This window comes from Giraffa tippelskirchi, chromosome 1 (assembly GCF_054371585.1).
Source record: "Giraffa tippelskirchi isolate mGirTip1 chromosome 1, T2T-mGirTip1v1.2.pri, whole genome shotgun sequence".
Classification (NCBI taxonomy): Eukaryota; Metazoa; Chordata; class Mammalia; order Artiodactyla; family Giraffidae; genus Giraffa; species Giraffa tippelskirchi.
The window spans coordinates 210291785-210313323 of record NC_137275.1 but is presented as its reverse complement, the minus strand read 5'-3'; the positions used below and the strand labels follow the sequence as shown (position 1 = coordinate 210313323).

At 42.0% G+C, this 21539-nt stretch overlaps 2 long non-coding RNA genes across 2 annotated transcripts in view; one reads left to right on the top strand and one right to left on the bottom strand.

Annotated features, from left to right (window-relative positions):
- Positions 1–8706, bottom strand: part of LOC145520025 (uncharacterized) — a 133834-nt gene extending 125128 nt beyond the window's left edge. The window contains exon 1 of the long non-coding RNA XR_014064130.1: positions 7457–8706. This is a non-coding gene — a long non-coding RNA (uncharacterized LOC145520025). The remainder of the gene's footprint in view (positions 1–7456) is intronic.
- LOC145520027 (uncharacterized) lies at positions 7632–20944 on the top strand. The gene is made up of 3 exons (XR_014064131.1): positions 7632–9570; positions 19420–19481; positions 19775–20944. It is a non-coding gene; the product is annotated as an uncharacterized LOC145520027 (long non-coding RNA).
- The last annotated feature ends 595 nt before the right edge of the window (positions 20945–21539 follow it).

The window sequence follows — 21539 nt, the reverse complement described above, 5'->3', positions numbered from 1 at the left end:
AATGTCTATGAAGGATGAAGGCCTCTCAAAGGAGGTAAGTTTTGAGTGAAATTTGAAATGAAATAAGTCATGCAGAAATCTGGGAAAAGAATGTTCCAACCTGAGAGAACAGTCAATGCAAAGGTCCAAAGCTGGATATGCTTGGCATGTTCAAAGCTATCAGAGTGTCAGAATGTTGGGACATTCAGAAGCCTCAGACAGGATATCTGACCTAGGTCTTATAGGATGAATAGGAGTTTGTTGTGGCTGTTTCGTCACTAAGTCGTGTCTGTCTCTTTTGTGACCCCATAGACTGTAGCCCCACCAGGCTCCTCTGTCCATGGGATTTCCCAGGCAAGAATACTGAAGTGGGTTGCCCTTTCCTTCTCCAGGGGATCTTCCTGATCCAGGGATCAAACCTGGACCTCCTGCATTGGCAGGCAGACTCTTTCCCACTGAGCCACCTGGGAACCTGATTAGAAGTCTGCCAGACCTAAGAGGGGCAGTGTGTTCCAGACAGAAGGCACAGCAAGGGCAATGACAGTGTGGGGACAAAATTAAACTACACAGTACTTTATAAAGTGTAAAGGGCTCCAGTCACACCAGTTGCTGCTCTTACTCACCAAGAAGGCATACAGAAGAGGAAGCAGTGGAACTAGAACAAATGGTAAAGAAAGCTGAAGAATCTGGGAGGTAGCTTTGTCAGGGAAAAGAAACTTAAGAGATTAAAAGAAATCAGTGACAAACATTGGTATTAGTAATACAGATGCAGCCTGCATCTGACAAGTTCTCTTGATGCTCTAGAAGCACTGGAGAAAGTTGCAGAAACTGTACATATTTGATCAAAATCACTCTTGCTGGTTCTGCTGCCACTGCTCCTACGGCTACTTAGAAAAGTTACAAGAAAACTCAGGGGAAATCATGATAGGAGATTAAGCATCACATTAGGAATTAGCCTGATTAGATGTGTATCAGTCCAGGCCCTCCAGAGACACAGAACCAACAGGAGAGAGAAAGAGATAGACAGACAGACAGATAATGAGGAATTAGCTCTTGTGATTATGGAGGCTGAGAAGCCCCATGACCTGCCACCTGCAAGCTAAAGACCAACCTAGGAAAGCCAATGGTGCAAGTTTCAATCCAATTCCAAAAGTCTGAAAACCAAAAGTACTGATGGTAGAAGTCCCAGCCTGTGGGCAAACCACTGACGTCCCCGCTCAAGTAGTCAGGCGGAGAGAGAGAATTCCCCCCTTCCTCTGCCTCTTTGTTCTGTTCAGGTCCTCAATGGATTTGGATGATGTGCATCCAAATTTGGGAGGGCAATCTGCTTGACTGAGTCCCCTGATTCAAATGCTCATCACATCCAAAAACACTCTCAGATACACTCAGAAATTAATGTCTATGCTGAGTATCCCAAGGTCTAGTTCAATTGACACATGAGATTAATCATAACAAGATGCCAGTTCCCAAAGAAAAACATGAACAAGTCAACCCATTCTTCAGAACCAAAATTGACAGTCCTGGACTCAGGAAAACCAGAGGACTGGTGTTGACTGCCCCCTTCCCCTCTGCAGGACCTATCTCTCCAGACTAGGAAAAACTGGCAAGTGGTTATCTTTCTGGAAGCAATAGAACATGGCAGTTAAGAATATAAGGCAAGGGACTTCCCTGGTGGTCCAGTGGGTAGGACACTGCACTCCCGATGCAAGGGATCTGGGTTCAGTCTGGGAACTAGATTCCACATGCTACAGTAAAGACCCAGCGGCTGCTGCTGCTGCTGCTAAGTCGCGTCAGTCGTGTCCAACTCTGTGCGACCTCATAGACAGCAGCCCACCAGGCTCCACCGTCCCTGGGATTCTCCAGGCAAGAATACTGGAGTGGGTTGCCATTTCCTCCTCCAGTGCATAAAAGTGAAAAGTGAAAGTGAAGTCGCCCAGTTGTGTCCGACTCTTTGCGACCCCATGGGCTGCAGCCTACCAGGCTCTTCCGTCCATGGGGTTTCCCAGGCAAGAGTACTGGAGTGAGGTGCCATTGCCTTCTCCAAAAGACTCGGCACAGCCCAATAAATAAATACAAATATTGTTTAAAAAAGAATGTAAGGTGGATCTAGTCTCATCTCATATCTGCCATTACTACGTGTGTGTCCTTGGACAATCACTTCCCTCTCTCAGCCTGCTTCCTCATCTGTAAATTGAAAATGATAATTATAATACTATCTTCCTCAAGAAGCTGTGGTGAGAATTCAAAGATAATGCATGTAAAACACTCCATAAATGTTAGTTATTATGGATACATTTAAATATTATTCTTAAGAATCCTATTACAGTTAGAAAAGGGTTGGTAGAAAGCTTGAGAAGAAAATGTATAATGACAGGGTTAAATTGCAGACATTCAAATTGTGACCAGGAGGAGGAAAGAAGAAAGAAGTCAACTTTATTAAGCACTAACTGTGTGACAGACACTCTTAGACCCTTTAAATCGGAGTCTCATTCACTTCTCTCAACCATCTCTGAAGAGTGAATTAGGCACTTACTGTCTTCATTTTTCAGAGACCAAATTTCAGGAAAGTTCAGAAACTTGTTCAAGGTCACAAAACTCCTAAATGCCATTTTTTTCTGACTGTTCAAATCTGTTCCCTTTCTATTACGGCAAATATGTTTCTGCACGTTACCAACATCCATGCTGTTATTCTAAATTCTAAGGTTAATCATTAATCTCTCAAAAAAGCACATCCAAATTCAACTCTTCAGGCTCAAGAGCAATTCATTTCAAGGACAGCTGTGATTTTTGATTATGAGGTTTTCAAGGAAGTCACAGCTCTAACTAGCAATGTAACTTGGGGGTGAGTTCCCTAAACTCTCAGAGCCTTTATTTCCTCACCTGAAAAATGGTGATCATATATTTGCAAAGTTGCTATGTAAATTAAATGAGATTATATATGAGAAAGCACTCAGCACAGTGCCTATGTTTTTAATCTGAGTCTTCAAATTAGTCCTACTGAAATAGTTGGAAAACCTCTTTCAGTCAGAAACCACTAAAATTGATAACCTCACTGCTAACAGCCTTGATTACTTTTGTAGCTGTCAAAAAATTTTCCTTGAACAAATTCTTTTGGGGAATTAAGAAAGCAAGGGATACAGTCTATTATACAGAGTGAAGTAAGTCAGAAAGAGAAAAACAAATATCATATATTAATGCATATATATGGAATCTAGAAAGATAGTACCGCTGAACCCATCTGCAGGGCAGCAATGGAGACATAGAGAGAAGAAAGCCTTATGGACTTGGGTGGTGGGGAGGAGGAAAGAGAGGGTGGGGCGAATGGAGAGAGTAGCATGGAAACATACATTACCGTATGTAAGATAGATAGCCATTAGGAACTTGCTATACGACTCAAGGAACTCAAATTGGAGCTCTGTAACAACCTAGAGGGACTGGGGGGAGAGGTGGGAGGAAGGTTCAAGAGCGAGGGGACATATGTACACCTGTATGGCTGAATCATGTTGATGTATGGGACAGACCAACAGAATATTATAAAGCAATTATCCTTCAATTAAAATAATTTTTTTAAAAACATAACAAAAAAGAGAAGCAAGGGAGTTCACCTTGCCTTTCCCAAGTTAGATTCTTTACCACTAGTGCCAGTTGGGAAGCCCCAAAACAGAAAGACAATAGAAACCAACTTCATAACTCAATATTATAAATTTCTTATTTTTACAAACCAGAGAGTGTGTTTAACTTTTGCTGTATATGAGTATGTAGGGGATATGCAAAACACACACACACACACACACAATGGATTTGTTAAAATAATATATATGTTGAATTTGTTAGCTTTTAAAACTATGATTTAGGAATAAGGCAAGAATACTAAGACAGGTATAAAAAATATCTCCCAGATGTACAAAATCAGTGCTTTCCAGAGTTGCCTGATGCTAAGAATTAGCTGGGGAGCTGATTCATGCCCTCAAGGGTGGAGGGGGGCAGGAAATCTGTGCTTTCACAAGCACCTCAGGTTATTCCTGAAACCCAGCGAACTAGGAAAATACTATTCAAACCCAACTTGCAAATTTCAAGATGTTTCACCTCCCCATGAGTCCACTAATTTTGGCCTCAAGTATTTTTGGCAATGCAACTACCAAATCATTAAATAATTCCCTAATGTGACTAACAATTAACTTTTAATATAGAAAAGTACTGCTATAATTAATTTCAGAAAAGAAAATACAATATGAAAACTGTCTGTCTCCCTGAGCAATAAAGTCTTCTGACCACGCTGGAAGGGAGAAGCCCCCTTCCAGCAGAGAAAGTGATCCAGTGCATCTCTCTGACCAGGTGATTTCAATCAGGTCCCACGTGCCACCCCAGGCAGGTGTTTTTCATGTTAGTAACTCCTGTCATCCAGCCAAAGAGAAGGTATCACAAGAACAGGGCAGAAGGAGATGACTGAATGGGAAGAAATTATGAACAACTGAACTAAACAAAGTTAATCAACATTTACATTATGTCCTAGGATTTACAGAGCCTTTTTATACAAATATCTTTTCATTTAACCTTTAGAACAATTCTGCGAGGTAAAGGATCCTTACTCTACAGTCAAGGAGATCAAGGCTCAAGCTAATTATCAAATGGTCCCTGGACACAGGTTTTTCAGATTCTAGATTCCTGGTTTTTCTACACTTGGAGCTGCTTTGACGGACAATACTGGGTTACAGGGAAGGGGTTTCTTCGAAGCAATGCAATAAAGAGGGAAACTGTCATGACTCAAGCAGAATAAAATATAAAGAGAAGAAAAGCATAAGGACTCTAAAGCAGAAAACGAGAGAGAAGCATTAGAGAATTCAGAACAGGAAAGTGACCAGTGACTGCAAATCAACCTCATAAATCTTGAAAGCTGTGCGACGGGTAAAGCTTGTCAAGGCAGACCCAACACTGAAAGGTCCTTACCAAGACGGAGAATAGTCCATTATTCCTCACCAGGTGCCAGCCCCAAGAGCACAGGAGTGCAGCCGACTTAAAGGGTCAGCAAAGGCTCATCACACTGAACGTGGGTGCCCTGGGCCTGAAGACCATAAATCAGAGACAGACATGCAGGGCTGTGGGGCTAGAAGGTGGGTGTGAGGTCAGATGTCCCCTCCAGGGTCTCCCCTCCAGTCCTCTAGCCTCTGTCCTGATCCAGACCTCCTCATCTCTGCCCTGATCTCTTGAGCAGTCTCCCTGCCTCCAGCCTCACGAACTGTCTGCAAAGCACCATTTCAAATTGCACCCTGAGGACCCAACCATATTCCTCTAGTAAAAGATATCCAGTAACTCACACGATGCCTGAGATATGGCTCAGGGTCGCATTAATAACTCCAAACTAGGGACTTCCCTGGTGGTCCACTGGCTAAGGTACTGTGCTACAGGTGGGCCCAGGTTCAATCCATGGTCAGGAAAATAGATTCCACATGTTGTAACTCGAGTTCGCATGCCGCAACTAAAAGATTCCGTGTACCACAACTAAGACCGGGGGCAGCCAAATAAATAAATAAAATATTAACAATAATAACTCCAGCACTGTAGTCAGGCTGCCTGGGTTCAAATCTCAGGTCCCCTCCCACTGGCTGTGGATTCTTAAGGATTTACTTATCCTCTCTGAGCTTCCTCTGTGAAAAGAGGGTAATGGTGATACCAGTAGCACCTGCCTCCCAGCTGGCAATGAAGCAATTTGCACAATGCCTGGCAAGTGGCGTCTGCTCAGTTAGTAGTGGCTGTGATTACTGCCAATGAAAATAGCACTCCCAGGAAGATACAACTGGATTGTTTGTCCAGTGCCTCCTTTGCTAGGAATTGTCCCAGTTTAGGATGAACTCCTGGCCATCACAAAATGATTCTGGGCCGCTATCTACTAGTAGCTCATTCATTCATCAGTGTTCAAGGGTCTACTAGGAGCCTGAAACTATTGCCAGTGCTGGTAAACCTCTATTTTTTACATTTTATTATTCGATACAAATTGTATATATTTAAAGTCTGCAACATGATGTTTTGATATACACATGTTATGAAATGATTACTACAGTCAAGCTAATTAACACATCTATTACTTCACAGTTACCTTTTTTAATGTAGTAAGAACATCTAAGATCTACAATGTTAATATCATAATACAGTGTAATAACCATAATCCCACCATGCTGTACCTTAGACCTCTATAACGTACTCATCCTGCAAAACTGAGATTCTGTACCCTTGACTAGCATTTCCTCTTCCCCCCACCCTTCCCCTGCTCTGGTTCTATGAGTCTGACCGTTGTGGATTCCACATGTAAGTGAGACCATGTGGCATTTCTCTTTCAGTGCTTAATTCACTTAGCATAATGTCTTCTACACTCATCAGTGTTGTTGGAAATAGCAAGATTCATTTTTTTTAAGGTTGACTAGTATTCCATTGTGTGTGTGTTGTGTGTATTTATCACAATTTCATTATCCATTCATCTATCAACAGACAATTATGTTGCTTCCACAACTTGGCTACTGTGAGTAATGCTGCAGAGAACACGAGATGGTGGTTATCCCCTCAAGATTCTGATTTTATTTGTCTTTATGCTCTCAGTGCCCTGGCCTTTCTCCCACAGGAGCAGCTGCTGAAGAACATGGCTGTTAATCTTCAGGATGAAAGCAACAGGGAGAAGGGCAGCCTGGTTCCTCAGCGCAAAGACTCGGACTCACAACCAGGACAAAAACCAATAACTCTAATGCCCAACGCTTAAAAAATAAGGCCTCACTTCTAATAAATTATTGGCTGCATCTCTTATCACACACCCTCAACCTCCATGTCTTACCCTGACCTCCTCTATTAGATTCCCAGCACCTGAGTTTTATAGAACACCACAGAGCCCCATTTCCCAAACCAGACTGCTGCCCGAATCATCTGGAATGCCTGCTAAAGTAAGATCACCGGGCCTGTCCCCTGGAAATTCTAATTCTGGAAAGAAGCCTAGCAATCTGTATTTCTAAGCAGAGTTCCAGGTAACTCTTACCTTTGAGAAACACTGAAAAACTCTGATATAACTCGTAAGGCCATGATAAGTATTTGGGGAAAGTTTCTTAGCTAGAAAGCAATCCTATGCAGTTAACACCATTGCCTTAGGGCAGCTGTCCCCAACCTTTTTGCGCCGGGGACCGGTTTCGCTGAAGACAAGTTTTCCCCAGACAGGGTCGTAGAATGAATCTGGCGGTAATGCGATGGATGGGGAAAGATGGAGAGCGGCAGACGAAGCTTCTCGCTCACCCCTGCCGGCATCCTGCCCTGCGGCCTGGGGGCTAACAGGCCTCGGGACCGGGACCGGCCCACGGACCGGCGGTTGGGGACCCCTGCCTTGTAGTTTTTGTTAAACAGCTGATATTTGTGCATTACGCAGCAGCAACTTCGATGGACTCTTCAACAATCCCCAGGGGGGTTAAGAGGAAATTGGAAACAAAGATGGTAAGTGACTTACTTGTCCAGGAGAAAATGATGAAGATGATGAAGTTAGGCTTTCAGACTCCAGAGTCAGCCACACCCTTGCCTGTTCCTTATCCTGCACTCTTTCGTTCACGGGTGTGCTGGTGGAGACTAGAGACGATGACTACAGCAGCCGCGAAGGTTCTCCGCCGACTTCCCGGCCACCTGGGCGCGGGGCGGGGCGGGAGGAGGAGAGGAGGAGGGAGGCGAAGATACAGCTGGGCGGGTCGGAGGGGCCGCGCGGAAGGTAAGCCGGTTCCCTCACTGTAACGGAGACTGTAACACTGCGGGCTAAGCAGGAGGGGTCAGCGCCTGGACTCCAACTACACTGGGTGGCTTGGAAATTATTAAAGGTCAAAGAACGCAAGCAACCAAGTTCCCAGAGGCCAGCTAAGGTGCTGATGACCTCTGACCCCTGACCCAACTCTTGGCCTCTGTCCAGTCTACTCTCCTGCTGGGTGTGAGGGGGTCTGTGTCGTTCCTGCTGCTGCTCCCACCTCCTGAAGGCCCCCTTCCCCAGTCACCGCATCCCTGTTAACACCCCCCGGCCGGACACCACCTCCAGGAAGCCCTTACTTGCATTTTCCTTGGAGTCCCTGACTTTGAACCCGTCATATTATTCCTCTCCGCCACTTGGACGAGGAGTCGCGCGAGGGTGGCCGGGAGGCCAGGATACAACCCTGTAGGCTCAGGCCTGTGCGGTCACTGAACTGGCAGCACGCGCTCCGCGACACCCTGGGCGAGGCGGCCAGAGTGCAGGTCGTTCTGGACCTATGCTGTGGCTTTCTTGCTCCGGGTTGCATTCTCCTTCTCTCTCGCTCACTCTCACTTGCTACCTCTTCTTCCTACCTCCTCCTCTCTCCACACCCTGTTCCCTCCCCCCTGACTCAAAATTTCTTCCAGTGGGCTTTCTCTTAAGCGCACTAAACCTCAACATGCACTCTCTCCATCTCTCCTCCTCCCTCCCCGAGCTCACCACCATCACGGGCTTAGGCAGGAGGTGGGGCCAGTCCACCGATGTCCGGTCTTCCAGAGGCACCCGCGCGGCCATTCGCCATGACCAGCTTTTGTCCAGAGCCGGTTCCCTCTTTATTGCATGTTTGTGGCCCACAGCGCGTAGCAGGCATCACTTTAATCCACTTCACAATTCGATTCCAGCTCTCCACTGGGTTCCCTCCAGATCCTGTGGCTCAAAATGTGCTGATAGAGACTCAGGACAGCACCAGCCACGGTTCCAGAAGTCTCCTGCAGAGTGAGGAGGGGTCTCAGTTCATGAAACCAATCGGTTCAAGACCAGGTTTCCTCCAAGCCTGGCCTTTTCCTGTCTGGTACATTTTCTCGAATTAAACAGTCCACACCGTATCTCTTGTTAGATGGGAATATCACTAGTGTCTCAGAATTTTCTTTGAAGCCCGAAGGTCACCAGTGGCCACAAATGGGACACGGGGCCCTCCGTTCATCACCCACTTTCAGCCTAGACAAGCTTAGGAGAGTCAGAGGAAGGGTTTTGTGGACAAGGGTTGCCCATCCGACAGGAAGTATGTGACATCCCTGTCCCCTCTCCATGAAGGGAGGAAATGACAAGGGTTGGGTGTTCAGCCCACCTCAACCCCCAGGGAACTGCCTGTGACTGCAGAGTGGAGATAGAACCCCCTATCCAGAAGGTGAAGCACGGGTGTAGGCTTCCCATGGGTCAGGTGGACTCCGCTAAGAGTACTGGGCTGGAGCCACACAGGAGGATGGCCTGCAGGCTGAAGACTGCGAGCAGGAGGAGTCCGGAGCCGTTCCCTCTGAGTCAGAACTGAAGGGAGGCTGTTAGCCAGCCAGAGGCGGCATCATCCATGCCAGAAATACGCCCCCCCAGGGGAGCCAGGCTGCAAGGACTCACAGAATCTCTCCTTGAGCATTTGGGCATCTGCCACAGTGAGAACATCAAGACCCAATTATGCCAGCAAGTGTCAAACAAGAATTACTACTTCCCTCTAATTCCTTCTCCCCAGAAGCAGGTGAATGGAGAGGAGAGGGCAGGAGCTGGGAGGCAGAGCTCCCTTCCAAGGCAGGAGGCTGAGTCCGCCCTGAGCTAGGGACTTGGAGGACAAAGAGAATTGGGTAAGAGAGTGAAATTTTAATTTAAATCAAACAGAACTTGTTAGTACTCTAAAAGTGAGTCTGTTCTGATACATGAAATTGCCAGAAAAAGCTCATATCTCTGTTTGAGATTTTACCCACAAATAGGAAGTGGGTATTGATTTAAAGAGTCTTGGTTGGGAAAAAAAATTATTTTCAGACTTTACTGTACCACATTCAGCCCATTCAACATATATATAATTATACTTGTAGTTCGGTTGTGCTGATGTGAGGTATGCTTGAACCTTGCAGGAGATAGCGGTTAAATGTGGACTCTGAGCTGGGAGGAGAATCCAGTATATGGGACCAAAGAGAAGGGGTCTGGGGGAGCTAACCTGGCTCGGGACAGGCAGGTGTGGACCAGTATGTGACCCAGCTCCTAAAGTCTGGTTCTCCACATACCTGTCTGGGCCAGTCTGACTACACAGGAAGATGCTGTAGCAATGAGAGTCCAAGGCTCAGATATCAGGAGGGGATGGGGGTACCAGTGGGAATTAAGCATGGAACTTGGGCTCTAGTGAAATTCACTTCTACTCAAGATCTTCCAACCAAAGGTGGGACTGGAGAATTAGGAAGAGCAACCAGTAAAGTATGAGGCAGAGAACTAAGGCAGAAACAAGTCCCATGGACAGAGGCAGAAGTGCTGGCTGTGTGCAAACTCAGTTCCATGAATTTGCTTCCAACAAAATGTCTCTGCACAATCGCCCTTTCTGTGCTGTCTGTTCAGCCCTTGACTGGGTTAAGAATCTCTTCTTCATAGCATTCTGGGCTTCCCTCTAATTTAGCCTTTATCTTACTATTGTGTAACTGTCCCCTTGCTTTTCTGTCTCCTTCGCAAGGCCTGGGGAAAGTCTGTTTGAGAGCAGGGATCCAGCAAATCTTTCTTGAGTGGTTGAGTGAATGAAGGAAGGAAGGAAGGAAGAATTGCATAGGTACCTTGAACTAGCTTCTGGTGGTGCATAGGTCCAAAATTTGGTTACCACCAAACAGACTTTAGTAGATGGTTTAGGGGGTGGGTCAAAGAGGAAACCAAGAGTGGTGGCTAGCTGCTGGAGCCTGGATCTAGGGTACAGGTGAATTCCTTCTAAGGACCATAGTGTTAAAGGAAAGGAGTACAGGAGCTTTCTCAATCATGATGAGCTCAGGACTTGAGGAAGAGAAATCCTATAGGTGGACGATGTCAGGGAACCTAGTGGGAAATTGTTGAGGAAGGCAGAGTTCAGAGAAGCAAGATGGCAGCTATAATACTGTGGTCTTTCTAGAGTGTTTCACGAATGACCCTGAATTGTTTACAGCATAGGGGCCGTAACAACATTGTTGTTTAGTCACTCAGTCATGTCTGACTCTTTGCGACCCCATGGACTGCAGCATGCCAGGCTTCCTTGTCCTTCACCATCTCCCGGAGTTTGCTCAAACTCATGTCCATTGAGTTGGTGATGCCATTCAACCATCTCATCCTCTGTCATCCACTTCTCCTCCTGCCCTCAATCCTTCCCAGCATCAGGGTCTTTTCCAATGAGTCAGCCCTTCATATCAGGTGGCAAAAGTATTTGGATACATCTTCTGTATTGAATATTAATAACACAAGGACAACCATTCATCTGTGATGCCTAACACTGTGGCACTACGTCTTATAAGTAGAGGAATCACATCCAAGGGGCAATGATCCAGCTCCTACTGAATCTAGTTCCCACTGAATTATAGCTACAGAAGAATAATGTCATTTGGAAACATATGCTAAGAACACCTTCCCAATAAAATGCTTTAAATTAAAAGGCAGTGTTTAAATCAGAGTGAGCATGTCAATATCAATGAGATGCAACTGATTCCAACTGCCAGAGGGACACATCAAAATCCACATCACCACGCATATCCATTTCACCACGGAAAGGAAAGCTGGACAGACAAGGAGAGGATGGTCAGACATCACACCCAACATAATTTCAGATCTCTGAGCCCCGTGCCAAGATTCTGCCAAACCTTATGGCATCCAAGAGAAGGGAGTTAGATAGAAAAGGCATATGGCTAGGGTGGGAGGGGGCTGGGGATAAACTGCACAAGGAACAGACTTGCTTTTCCAGAGGAGGTCTGCTTCAGCATCAGACTGTTGAGACAAAAATATGCTGTTTGAAACCCCCCAAAATGTCCTCGGCATTGTTTTTTAACACCAGGAACTGTGTCCTGGGGTGGGGGAGCTGCATGCAGCCCACACCTTACATACACACAAAGTGCAGACATGTAGATGGGAACACACAGGAATACAATTCCCAGAAATCTAGACCTTCTTGGGTGCTGTCAGAGGCATCTGGCAGAAGTAACTTGATTACTTGATTCAAGACCCACACTGTATGTTTTGCAAGTATAATTTTTTTTTATTATTTCTTAAGGGGTAAAAAAAAAGTACACACATAAAATTAAGGTTTGGCATATTTTTAGTGTTTTTGCCAACTGTTACGTGGGGGAGGGGTGTTAGCTTCAGTTCTCTAAATTATGTATAAAAAAAAAACCAAGTGGTCATAAGTAATTTGAAAAGAAACAAAAGAAAAGTAAGCTATCACAGAAAGCCAAAAGGCTACTGAGTGAGGAAAAGCCGCCATAGGAATTTCAGAAGTGGATGAAAATGGCGCTCAGAGAGAACTGGGTCAAGCATAGAACACCCAAGCAACAGCCAGTCCTTCTGTATTTAACACGAGACCAGGCCATAAATCTAACAATACTCAGACACAGTGCCCAAGGGCATTCCTTAGTTCAATCAGATATGTGACACTGAGCAAGTCACCCTCTCTCAAAATTAATTAAGAGTTTGGAGGACTACAACATGTCTGCTACAATGCTAAATTTCATCATCATGCGCTTTTTAAAATCCTCATTACAACTGGAATGTACAACTGTTATTCCCAACTTCCAAGTGAGGACGCTGGAAGAAACAAAGGTTTCATAACATTCCCAATGTCACACAGCACCCTAACACATCAGGACTGGCTAGGGGATGGAATGTCGGAGTTAGCAGGTAGTACCAAACCAGGAAACTAGCCAAGGGAGGAGAGGAACCAGGGCAGAACAGTAGCGGGGACATGTGATGTTCTGCCCAATCTGACCCCATTTTATCTCATCCACTGAAGCTTCTGACCCTCAGAAAACCTGAAGGAGGATTCAAACACAGGTCGTGACGATGATGATGAAGACTAATGAGGATGGGGATAATGGTAAAGACTCATGATGAAAAGCATGAGGATAACAGTGATGATACACAAAGCGGTACCATTTGTCAAGCCCTTTCTGTGTGCTAGGCGTTGTTAGGGATTTTAAGTCCTTTATCTCCTCTTATTGTCCCTTACTATAACCTTGTAAGGGAGAAATGGTCGTTATCCTCCATGTTACAGATGAAGAGACTGAGGCTCAGAGGGAAATGAATTCCCTAAGGCAACACAGCTAGTAGGTAGTAAAGCTGAAACTCACATTCAAGCCTAGACACTCCAGAGGCCATGCTCTTAACCAGTACACTTACTTGATGGCCTTCCCATAGCTCAAGTTAGTCAAAAGTCTAGTATGGGTCTACCAGCCTACACTGTACCCGGGCAGAAAGGCGACCAAAGAATTGGGTTGGCCAGAAACTTCATTTGGGTTTTTCCACAATATAGTACAAAAAACCCAAATGAAGTTGTTGGCCAACCCACTAATTCCTAAGGTTCCATGTATAGATATTAAATGCTAGGATCATGACTTTGTCATTATCATTACCATTCAAAGTAGGTTTACCTTTTAAATTTTGGTTATTTTTGTTGATGGACAGAAGTTTTCATTTTATGGACTCAAACTTGAAACTCTTTTATGATTATTTTTCTGTGACCTCAGTGCTTGGTAAGGTATTCTGCTGCAGAGGAAAAAAAATGATAACAACTCTATTTTACTTTTGTTCATTTTCTTACTATACATTCTTTAAACTCTTGAATCCATCTGGAATTCATTTTGAGTATGGTAGGAATCAAATCTGAGATTCACTTGTCTAGCTAACCAGTGTTTCTCATAAAAGCCTTCTTGTTGCCTCTTCCAGCAATTACTATCACAAGATAAGGCATTCTTCTCTCAAAGCTGAAGTTTTCCAAGTGCTTTTCCAATTATGTGAATTCCTATCAATACATCTGTGACTCTCAATCTTCCTAAATTATGTCGAGGTAATTCAATATCAAACCTTTTAACAGATAAAAAAAAAAAAGGGACTGGCAAATAGAGCTGATATCTGACACCTTACAGCAGATATTTGATATCCCCACTCGAAAAGTTCAATGAAAATGGCAAACAAACTTTAGTTAACATTCCATTAGCTATTTGTAGACTGATCCCAGGGAAGACGACTCAGACTTGCATTACCCCAGGGCATGTACAACATTTAGGATACAGCTAATTAGTGTTCATTGTGGAAGGCCAGGCAGTGCTGTCTTGGAGATGGGATGCCCCAAGTGGAGAAACAGTAAAGTCACATCTACAAAATAAATACTACTGAAGGTCAGAGGGAGAGAATATCTTTTTTTAAAAAATCTTCTTACGAAAGAGATTTACTCCAAGTAGCAGGAGAAATTTTTGAAGCATTTATGTCATACTCTCAGCAAGATTCAAGAATATATTGCATCTATGCGACTAAAACAAAGAATCATGAAGAAGTAATAATCCGACACCAAGATAGACTGGATAGAGATAAAAATGAACCTGGAATTAAAGCTGTAATGGAAGCAAATAGATACTGCAGAAAATCAGATTACTGGAGTAGAAGAGCAAGGTAGAAAAATAAACTTTTTTTTTTCATGTAAGAAGACATGCAGGATATACTGAGATTCAAACTGCGTGTGACCCTAATGTCTGCAGTATTCTAACCTTCATAACAGCTTTGTGCTCAATTGTGTCAGATTCTTTGTGACCCCATGCACTATAGCCCACCAGGCTCCTCTGTCCATGGAATTCTCCAGGCAAGAATACTGGAGTGAGTAGCCATTCTCTTCTCCAGGGGATCTTCCCGACCCAGGGATCAAACCCGGGTCTCCTATCCATTGCAGAGAGATTCTTTACTGTCTGAGCCACAAGGGAAGCCCCTTTATTGAGATATAATACATATACCATATAATTTACCAGTTAAAGTGCACAACTCAATGCTTTTTAGTATATGTACAGAGATATGCAACCATTATCACAAAATAATTTTAAAAGATTTTCATCAACCCCAAAAGAAACTCCATTCCCCTTAAGAATCCCTAAACTCCTTATCCCCCATCAACCATTGGTTGCATAGGCAACAAATAATACACTTTCTGTTTCCATTGATTTGCCTTTTTGAATATTTTGTATAAATGGAATCATAAAATATGTTGTCATCTGTGGCTGGGTTCTTTCATATACTGTATTTTTTAGATTCATTCCTTTCAATACTTTTCAAAATCCAGTAATGGACAATTGGGTTGTTTTCACCTTTTGGCTATTATGTACTCATAATATATAATATTATATAATAATATATACATATAATACATAATGCTGTTATGAATATTCATGCACAAGTTTGGTTTTTTGTCTGTCTTCAGCAGAATTACTGGATCATAGAATAACTCTATGTCTACATTTTCAGGAATAGACTGGTTTTCCAAGGCAACTGCACTATTTTACATAACTACTAGCATTATATGAGTGTTCTAATTTCTTCACACCCTTGCCAACACTTGTTATTATCTGTCTTTTAAATTATAGCCATTCTAGTAGGAATATAGCAGTGTCTCATTGTGATTTTGATTTGCATTTTCTTTAATCAGCTAATAATGTTGAGCATCTTTTCCTATGCTTATTGACCATTGGTATGTCTTCTTTGGAGAAATATCTATTCAGCTCCTTTGCCCATTTTTAATTGTGTTGTCTTTTTATTACTGAATTGTAAAAATTCTTTATTCTAGATCTAAGTCCTTTATCAGATATATGACTGACAAATATTTTCTTCCACTCTGGATTATCTTTTCATTTTACTGATGATGTCCTTTGAAACTTTTGAAGCAAAAAAGTTTTTAACTTTGATGAAGTCCAATTTGCTATTTTTTCTTTGAGGCTTGTGCTTCTGTTGCCATATATAGGAAACAATTTCTACATTGAGATCATGAGGATTTAGGCCTATTTTTTTTTTTAAAGAATCTTATAGTAGTACCGCTTACATTAAGGTTATTAATCCAGTTTGAGTTAATTTTCCTATATTGAGTGCAATAGGGGTTTGGCTTCGTTATTGTGCATTTGGATATCACTCTGTCCTAACACCACTTCTAGTCTTTTAAGTCACTCTGTTAATAGCCAAGAGAAATAGCTCAAAACCCAACCCACATAGCTGTAGGAAGTTCAGTGCCATCACCACTATTTTTAAGAATTCCTGCATAGACAAATGTATCACACTGCATCATCTCTCTTCTAAACCTCTTTCTTCTGGGGTTTTTTCTATCACAGATGCTGTATGGCTCAGAAAGTATATGCCCATGAACTGCACACATTGCAAAAGAAGTCCATAGTTTACCTTCCAGTTCACTTTCCTCCTGAGAAAAGGGATCCCAAGCAGGTCTCTTCCACAAGCATGGCCTGGCTGAAGCCTATGTCACATATACAACCTTGCCACTCCAGCCATAGGTGATGGTACCAGGGAGCAGTTGCAAAGGTATGAAGAAAGCCGGATCTTCCTGACTCAGGGATCAAACCTGGGTCTGCTGCATTGCAGGCAGATTGTTTACTGTCTGACCACAAGAGAAGCCCCATGAACTCTTAAGATGGCTATTGATATAGACACTGCTTTAGAGGTATACACCATATGTATGAGGGCAAACTGAACCCATCAAATCCTCTATTTTTGGAAGTGTAAATACTCGCACTAAAGTTGTGAGATTAATGGGAACTCTTGATCACTACAACCGATTATACCAAAGATGATTTTGGCTTAGACATGTTTTTTCAGGGATCCCACTGTGATACTGTGGATATGATGCCTTATTGTAATAAAGTCTTGAAAGTAATCCATTCCTCCATGGAATAAGCCCTATTTGGTTTTGTTATGTCATTCTCCATTCACTTTTTTTCTTAAGATTTCAGATTCTTAAGAATGATCTCCAGGTTTCCTTTTAATCCATCTCAATTGAGAATATCTAAATTACGCTACTTTGTGATTGGCTTTAAATTCATCAGGTTCCACAGTCTAAAACAGTACAAATGATATGAAAATCTCCAATTCTTGTCAACTGGGGAAGAATTATCCATAATTACCTTTAGCCTAGAGTATGTTTTCTTTTTTTTGAGATTTAATAATTTTATTTCTATATTTTTCCTTGATTATCATGCCATTCAGGCTTTCTAGTTCTTAGAATCAATTTTGATCATTTCCTCCCTTCCCAGGAAACCATCCATTTCTAAGTTACTCTGCTCCAGCTGTTCACATGATTGATTTTTAATTTGTTAATATTCTGTATATTTATTATTATATCACTATTCTGAGCTACACTTTTATTTACATAATTTCTCCACTTCTATGTGACTAAAATTTCCAGAAGCTTTTCTCTTTTTAAAGAACCAGTTCTGACAAATGTACAAATACCAGTTTTCTACTTGTAAGTATATTTCTTTATAACTGCCTTATTTATACTTTCTTTAAAGTTTTTATTCTTTTTCTAGCTTCTTGGTATAAAAAATTAATATTTTTTTCCAAAAACTTTAATTATATATTTTTCTACCTCAATCTTTATAAATAGATTATTTATAAAGGTACATTAATTTGTGGTTAAATCAAATATTCCATGCATCTTTGAAAGGATGTTTTTTATTTGTATGATATTAATATAATAATATATGTATTATATAATAATGTTAATTAAAATATTTAGATAATTTCATCCCTTTAAAAATTACTTCTGTTTAAGAATAGTAATGTTGAAATGTGTTATTTTCTTAATATTTCCAGTGCTTTTGCTATGTATATTTTGAGGTTTCCTTAGCACATGTACTTTCATTACTATCGAATCTCCACTCCCAGTTAGTGTTTCTCGGTGACTGGCAGCATCAGCCTCACCTGGGAATTTCTTAGAAATGCAAATCCTCATGACCCAGCCCAGACTTACTAAATAAGAAACTCTGTGGGTGGGGCCCAGGGATCTGCTTATTAACAGACCCTCCAGGTGATTCCAAAGCAGCTTAACTCAAAGAATCACAGATCTATATCAGCTGTTCTAGCAATATAAGATAATTCTAATGACTTGGTTAACAGTTACTATAAGCGCCCTACTTTCTTTCTTGTTTCTGCTTTCCTGACATATTTTTGCATTTTATTTTATTATAGAATATAGCAAACCACTGAATTTCATTTTGTGTTCAAATTTCAGAAATTTTAACTTTTTTAAACTTAAAGCTCAACATTCAGAAAACTAAGATCATGGCATCCGGTCCCATCACTTCATGGCAAATAGATGGGAAACAGTGGAAACAGTGGCTGACTTTATTTTTTTGGGCTCCAAAATCACTGCAGATGGTGAATGCAGGAATGAAATTAAAAGACACTTACTCCTTGGAAGGAAAGTTATGAACAACCTAGACAACATATTAAAAAGCAGAGACATTACTTTGTCAACAAAGGTCCGTCTAGTCAAGGCTGTGGTTTTTCCAGTGGTCATATATGGATGTGAGAGCTGGACTATAAAGAAAGCTGAGTGCCAAGAATTGATGCTTTTGAGGTGTGGTGTTGGAGAAGACTCTTGAGAGTCCCTTGGACTGCAAGGAGATCCAACCAGTCCATCCTAAAGGAGATCAGTCCTGGGTGTTCATTGGAAGGACTGATGTTGAAGCTGAAACTCCAATACTTTGGCCACCTGATGCAAAGAGCTGACTCAATTGAAAAGACCCTGATGCTGGGAAAGATTGAGGGCAGGAGGAGAAGGAGACAACAGAGGATGAGATGGTTGGATGGCATCACCAACTCGATGGACATGGGTTTAGGTGGACTCTGGGAGTTGGTGATGGACAGGGAGGCCTGGCATGCTGCGGTTCATGGAGTCGCAAAGAGTCGGACACGACTGAGCGACTGAACTGAACTGAAACAGTAAAGTTTAAGCTTTTTACATTTACTCTCATACGTATTATAATTTGGTCTCTCTAATACCATTGGAGCTTCCTTGGTGGCTCAGTGGTAAAGAATCCGCCTGCCAATACTGGAGACACAGGCTCGATCCCTGGGTTGGGAGGATCCCCTGGAGAAGGAAAAAGATAACATGCTCCAGTATTCTTGCCTGGGAAATTCCATGGACAGAGGAACCTGGCAGACCCACAGGGTCACAAAAGAGTCAGACACGATTTAGTGACTCAACAACAGCAACAATGCCATTTTATGCTTTCTGGGTTTTGTTTCTTTGATATTTCCTTTCTGTTCTAGTATTCTATAGGTTAAACTTTATTTTACTCTTCTAAAACTTTTGAAAATCTAGTAATGAATTGCATGTAAAACTTTCAAAAGCACTCTCAAATCTATCTTTATTTATCAAAGACTGTCATTTTTACTGTAATCTATTAAAGACAAGAAAATCAGCAGCTGTATTTTTCCCTTGCCCTCCGTTCTTTCTTTCTTTTATTTTGAATTCAGATAATGTTATTTTCTCCTTTAGATATATGAAATATGTATAATTTCTTAATACATAGTCCTGTGCCTTCTGTGCAACTACATTTATCACTAAATTAATATATTCAATGCTTACTGCAGTGTAAAATATGTCTTAATGATCTGGAACACCTTGTTACTAATTTGTTAAGTAATATTATGTGGGTGTTATGTCTCTCCAGGTACTGAACATACCTGATGGTGTCTTTCTATACCCTTCATATGAGAGCCACAGCATTCTCCAGTAAGTTCTACATACACTATTACATTGTTTTCTAATGTTTACTGTTGCCAAGAATTCTAAAATCAATCTACTTTTGGCTCATTTGCCAGAACTGGGTTTTTTCCTTCTTATCAGGATGCTTGTAAGATTACTTCTATTTCTCTGAAATTCAATTTTCTTAATTTTTAAAGTTTTTTAATCCATAAATCATTTTTTCATGTTTTCCTCTATTTCCTCTACTCCATTTGTTCTGGATTCTTTTCCTAGAGTGCCTATTAATTATGAAGTTAATTTCTGCTTTCTGTTGCTTATAGAGGTTTCCCTGGTGGCTCAGTGGTAAAGAATCTGCCTGCCAATGCAGGAGATGCAGGTTCAATCCCTGGGTGGGGAAGATCCCCTGGAGGAAGAAATGCCAAACCACTCCAGTATTCTTGCCTAGGAGATCCCATGGAAAGAGGAGCCTGGCGGGCTACAGTCCTCGGGGTCGCAAAGAGTCGAACATGACAGAAGCAACTAAACAACAACTCCTTTCTATTACTTATAGATGTCATTTTGCTTGATATTGCTCTAATATCTTTGCCCCTTTCTTCTGCATTCTAAGAACAACTAACATTTGTCTTCCACCTCACTTAATTGCTTTTTTTAATAGTATATGGTCTCCACTTTCTTGGTTCCTATATGAACTTTATTTAAGCTACTTTATTTGTTCCTCTGTATGCATCCTTTTATTTTCTTATTCCTTTCCCTTCCATAACAGCTTAGTCAGTTAAATAGAAGCAAGTACCTTGTCTATCTTGTTAGCAATTATATTTTTTAACGTATTTTTGGTTTCTCATAAGAAATTTATTTCAGAGGAAAGTGAATTTGCTTAGTTACAGTACATTACCATGCTTCTCTTGTGCTGAGAATTTTTCCATAAACCTTATATTGATTTTTTTCTATTCTCATCTTTATGAAAGAGATAATATACTTGTCCAGGATTGAAGTATTACCAAGAAAGAATTGCTTAGAGACTAGTCAGTGTTTGGGTAGTGAATAGTAAAAGAGGGTGTCCTCTCAACTTCTTCATATTCTATATTCATATCCATAGGAGAAAAAAGTAGCAACGAGTTATAAATGCAGAGATTCAGCAACTTGGAGATCAAACAAGGCCACTTGTGAAATCAGTATCTGTAACATCTAAGAGAGGAAAATACCTCATGCTGTGCCCTCATTGGGTACATTCCTGGTCCTACAATTTTCAGAGCCAGAAGGAAATTAAGGCCCAGAGAAGTCAAGCCATCTCCCCAGCCGTGACATAGTCTAAACTTGAATCTAGGTGTCTAACCTCCAAACTCACCTTTTCTTCTTTTCCCTGATCCCTGTTTTCTCTGGGATCAATTCTGTTATTGCATTATGATTTTTTGCTTCTTTTCTTCATGCATCTGGTGATCAGTGGTTGTATTCATATTGGTGAATAAAGGACTAGGTTGATTAATGATTAATGATGTGTGTGTGTTTGCTCAACCATTACCAGCGTTCCCCTCCCTACCCCTTAGGTAGAGGAATGAACGTGGGCTCTCCCTCTGCAGGTGGAGTGTGTTCACTGGGAAGCATCTCTTTAAGGTATGAGGGTGGGGAACAGACAGGCAGCAACATCTCCAATGCCCACTGGCCCCAATGTCTAGATAAAGAAAACTGATAAAATTTGTGGGGCCTGGCCTCTTGTATGCAGATTTATTGATTTCTTTAGAAAATATGCTTCTTTCTTCAGCCTTAGATGGAAAGGACACCCACTCTGCAGGTGGATTTGATGGGGGAAAGGAGGGAAGTTTAAAAAGTTAAACAAGCCAGCTCCTCCAACTCCCATGCTGTGTTCCTCCATACTGTTGACTTCGGGATGCGGGCAGGCTCCCCTTCCTGAAGAAACCTGCCTCCCCTCCATTCTGCTGCTGTCTCTAGGGCAAGACTGAGCCCTGGCCCTCTCCATTCTGGCTAGCCCATGAGTTTAAACTCCATCTGCCTTCTATTTTCTAGAAATTCTTCAAAATATTTGATGTTCTAATATGCCACACTACTTTCTCATTTTAATGAATCATG